Here is a 5,772-nt window from a genome sequence, read left to right on the forward strand (position 1 = left end):
TTTTCATGATCATAAAATATATAAAGATTATCAATATATGGACATACACTTGGAGTTGTAATTTACAAGTTTGGAGTATTTAAGATATGATTAAATGGAATTAGCATTAGTTAAGGTACGTAAATCTTTTAATTAATTTTTATGGAGTATGCATGATAGTAGAATGGAGGAACATAGTGTTGTGATACTATATGGTGAAGTTACTATACAATATGGAAAAAGTATTCTAAAGTGGGATTTATTAATTGTTGACAAGTGTTATAGGATGAGATGAATTTGAAAATATCGACTTTACCTATTATATGTGATAAGCACAAGAAGATATAAATGGTTATGAAAATTGTGACGTAAGCTTGGAAGAAAACCAAATGGTTGAGAATGATTAATATAGTAACCTTAAATATAGATGAATAACATTGATTAAGTAAACTCCAACAGCAACCATGCCACGGTGTTAAGAACACTTTATGTCTAGGATGCATGAATAAAATGAGACAGATGTGAAGTTGAACTTACGAGTTAACCTAAAGTCATTGAACTTGATTCTAAGTTTTGTTAACTGGAGTTTTAAGGTTTTGGAAGGTATAGATATGAATGAGTTAAAGCTGAAATGGTTAAAGGCGTTCCCTTCGAGGGGGAAGCAAAAAGTTTGGGGTTCAAAACTTGGCGAGAAGGTCCTGCAGGGCCTGTCGTGTCACGCTTAGGCTCTGCGTATGCGAGTAAGTCAAGTGATGGGGACCCAGACGTAACAATACCTCAGAGTAGGCCCCGAAAGGGATGCCACATAAATGGCTAAGTTACGGGTTAAGTGATCACATGTTGTGAGATATAAGTTTAAGATAGACATCCCCAAGGAAATACTCAAGAGAAGTTCTACCATGGATCTTGTGAAAGCAAGCACTAAGTTATATGGTTATAAAAAGGAAGCTGTAAGCTGAGAGTGATATTAGTATTAATATTGAAAAGTACTTGAGGAGAATCTAGTTTCAAGGCTTGCAATTTCAAGTACAATTTGTAAATTGGTTAAGGAATAATGATGTTATATTCATATGAAAGAGTGGAACAAAGGATGATTGAAGTTGACCTTGATAATGAAGTCAGATAATTAAACTTTCCTAATATATTATGGAAATTAGAATTCGAAGATGCTTGAGGCATACATGATTCAAATGAGTCTAAGTTTTAAGTGACAAATCAATATCGGAATGCAAGAAGGATACAAGGTAATATAGAGGCATGAAGAATAATCGAGAAAAAAGGATGACTCTTAGGAATTGTGGTATTGCATAAGATGCAATGATCAAGTTAAGATAAATCTTTGAAGTATCAATGGGATTATAAAGCATACACGTATAATAGATTATAGTTCAATGGAGATGACATTGTGATGCAATGATATATAGTATAAGGAAACTTAAGCATATAATAGAAAATGATAAGAAGAGAGTATAAGTATGTAAATGATGTGGAACTATGCATAGGCATAATGAGAATTTGTATGAATTATGAGATTATTCTATTGAATTTTGGTTATGGATGGGAATGAACAAAGAGAAATTAGTCTGAAGGTATTTGAAAACAGAAACCCGTATACATAATGAGGAATATGGACATTTGAATGTGTGTGTATACGTATGTGTGGAGTTAGTGATGTACCCAACTAAAATGAAAAATGGTTTTAGTGGTTCGAGATCTGAACTCAATATATTTGATGAGTTGTATAGATAATGTAACGATCCATAATCATATCAGAAGTCGATTTATGATGACTTAAGGAATTTTGGGGAAATAGTGAAGGAAATGTAATCTATAGTGCGATTAAGCCATATGAGATGGATTAATAGGATTAAGAATATTGAAATTTCCTAAATGCAAGGTAAAAATGAAGTATTTGGAAATAATTGAAGCCATTAATCTTCCCTAACGTTGAGGATATGTATAAGAATGAATATGGCATGTTAATGATACTATAAACTACATAATATTGTATGAGGATGGAATGAATGAATGAAAGTCGAGAAATTTGATATGGAATGAAGTAATAAGATAGTGATTGGCATACCTAAATAAGTATAAAATGCGATCGAAATTGGTATGATTAAGATGGAGTTATGGTTCAAGTTTAATGATAATAATAGAAGCATGTTTGGTGTCTCGATATAAGAGATCATAATTGTGAAGGTTACTGTTGATCTAATTTTAAAGGATAATAATAGATATAAGTGAAGTACTCGAGTTGAATTAGAGGTAAATGAGGTGAACAAATCGAAATTCCCCATAAAGGGGAGGACATAAGAAGTCGAGCATTGGATGAGAAAACAATACCTTCACTTTTTCTCTGAGTTCAGCAAATGAAATTTTGAGGTCAAAATTTTATTTTAAGGGGGGTAGTGCTATCAAGCCCGACTTTATAATATGTTTATTATACCATTCTTACATAAGAATGCATATTTGCTTACTTGGGTACCTTGGAAATTATTAAAGGAAGGTATTATACCAAATGGTACAATTAAGTTGAATTAAGCCTCGACCTAGTCTGAATAGAGATTTTAAGATGAAATTGAGAATTTTAAAACCCCAGAATGACTTAAAATGGTGATTTGGAGTTCGAGGACCGATTTATAGTCAAATTAGAATTTTCATGATCTAAAGGCAAAATGGTCATTTTGCCACCCGAGGTTAAAAATTGGAATGTTGGATGAAATTTTTGACTAATGTTGATAATTTGGAGTATAATTTGAGTTTAAGAAGTGAAGAATTTTAATTTTGATATTTTTTCCGAGCATAGGGGTAAAATAGTCATTTTGTCGCACAGGGGCAAAATTGTAATTTTACACCACCCAACAATTGTCCAGCACATGGATTTTACCCAATATTGTCATGGATAATTGAGGAAATTTAAGTGGTAGAGAGAGATTGCTTAATGGCTAAGTATGACACATGGATCAATGGAATGGTGACATGTGTCAAATTTATATCTTTTTATTTTTGGCTTAAAAATCAGCGTAAAATCAGTCCATTTCTCATTCATATGGCTGGCCAAAGCAAGAACAAAGGAAGAAAAGAAAGAACAAGAACCCTAGGGTGAAAATTCAAGAGAAATTTGATGGATTTCAAGTAATCAAGCAATCAAAGATAAAATTTCTTGATTTTGACTTGTGATCTACCTTTCCCATACATTCTTTTGCATTTTCTATGGTTGAGTCACATGATTTCATGATGAGTATCTTGCTGGCTGAACACTTAGAGAGAGGTTTTGATGCTTGATTTGGTTAGATTTCAATGTATTTTAGTGTTTTTAGTTGATTGGTGATGTGTAGTGTGAAAATCAAGCAAGAAAAATTCATGTTCTTCCATCACCCATCATTGGCCACATTCTCCATGTGGAATATTGATGATGATTTTGATTTTATTTCAAGTGATTTGATTAGGAATTAGTGATTTATGGTGTGAGAATCAAGCTTGAAAAATTATAGTGTTGATGCACCCACCATGGCCGAATTCTCCAAGAGAAAATGTGAGGATGGTTTTGCTAGATTTTATGCTATTTGACTTGTGTTTGATGATTTGGAGTATTGGGAGAAAAATGGAATTATTTGGAGTTAAATTGGACATATTGGCCAATTAATCGGGTGATAGATCGAATTAGGCCAATACCGTTTTATTTAGGTACATAATTGAATTTGTGTAGAACATCGTGTTTAGACGATAATCCGAACAATTTGCATCCCATTTAATACATTAATAAAGAGCATGAAATAGATTTATAATGGTATGACACAGTATATTGAATTATGTGTCGTGTATTGTCTAGGTGGTGAGCATTCTGGCAAAAGTAAAGAGATAGTACCCGAGGATCAAGAATCGGAGTACTTCGAATTCGATTCGCATTACAGTGAGTAACCTTATCATCATCTTAATTATCTAAAGTATGTTTTATTCGATTTTTGTGAATTTTATGGAAAATGAATTAAATGATTAATTTTTCGATTTTATAAACAAAATGTGATTTAATGAAATGATTTTATAAAATTGTTTTAAAATTGAATGATGGTTTGAAAATAGAGTAATTTGAGACTGTTTTTGTGTGTTGTAAATTCATGACTCTAATTGATTGGCTTATGGCAATATTGGCATGAATGGTTGATTTGATAAATGTGTTGGAAATGTATAAATTGTTGATTTGCCTTGAAAGGCTATAAAATAAAATAAAATAATTGCCATATCATGCTATTGCAAATTTTATTGTATGGTGGGTTTAACTTGCTGCAATGGGCGGGTTTTCTATGGACCAGCCTATTAGAGGGGCATGGAATCCCGTTATATTTTACCTCGGTTGGAGAGGCGAGTAGGGTAACTCCCGAGGTATAACTTTAGAGTTCACTTCATGCCAAGCCACCACGTGAGGGTGAACTCAGCCAATGCCAAGGAACGGCTATGTTTTCAAAATAAAAAAAATATGTTTATGTGTATACGAAATTTTTAACAACCTTAGCAAACTCGATTGGGATAGCCCTCGATCAAGGTATCCCTGATAACTGGGAATGAAAATGATTTTGGCACGAGCCAAAGTTTTAAGAAATTCATAAGCCATGTTGATTACTTGATTTATATGAATTGATTTTATTTGGTTGAAACAAGTTGAAAGATGATGAATTACAGTATGTTAAACTATTTTATTTGTCTCCATTTACTCAGCTTTAGATATTTTAAATGGTATTTGTTTGCTCACTGGGATTATATACTTTCACCACCCTCATTTGCACCCCTTTCAGGCTCAGGATAGTCGATAAATAGCTCATTTCGTTGAGGGCTACAGTTGGACTTGCATCCTCAAAAACTGTAGGTTTATCTTTTTTGATACTTTTGGTCGTTCGTGGGCCCACGTGTCACTTTAAATTAAATTGTATACTTTAGTTATCTATATTACAGTATGTATGAATTTATTTAGCTTTTATGTTACAAAAATTATTTACCGATAACTTTATAAATATTGTTTTATAAGAAAATAGAATATTTTATTAAATATTTTTATTATATTCAAATAGGTATAGTTTTACTTTAAATGAATGTTTTAGACATCTAAACTTATTTTTGATTATGAAATATGTGTTTTCCACTCGCATACTACATTTTTAGCTGATTTTGAGATTTTTGAAGAAAAATGACCAAAATGCCCATGTGAGAAAAAAAATTATTTTTCTATTGTTTTGATTTGGAAATAGTTTATAATCTCTCAAAACATGATACTTAACAACTGTTGCTCACAAAGGAGGTGCAAAAACTAATATTAAAGCCTTGTGAGGTTCCGGTTGGCATTCTAGGCAATAAATGTCTATCGAGACATCGCTGTGATTGTCACGGGCTCAAGGGGAGTACCGGGTTGTGACAGATTTACACATGGACGAATATATTATTTGTACCGAGTTTTATATATTTTGGTGGGTGTCTCTACTCGTTGGCTAATGGTGCCTTGTTTTTTAGGTGTGCAGCTTGGGGAAAGTTCTTTGGCTACTTAGTTATTGATCGACGATGGCAGAGGTTGTTGCTTGGGTTGTTCAAGTCTTGTTGGAGGTTTTGCTGATTCTGAAGCACCAACAAAACTTAGAGTGATGGGTTGTCGATCTCCCATTTCATTAGAATCAAACATTTTGCAGTTGACAATTCCTGTTCTCATTGCTCTTGGGGTTAGACCTATTATGAAAGTCTTTGTCTATTTGACCAAGGCTTTCACAAGTCTTAGTAGTGTCATAAGGGTTCAATAGAATGAAC

Source organism: Theobroma cacao, chromosome 10 (genome assembly GCF_053813885.1).
Source record: "Theobroma cacao isolate CCN51 chromosome 10, ASM5381388v1, whole genome shotgun sequence".
NCBI classification, from domain to species: domain Eukaryota; kingdom Viridiplantae; phylum Streptophyta; class Magnoliopsida; order Malvales; family Malvaceae; genus Theobroma; species Theobroma cacao.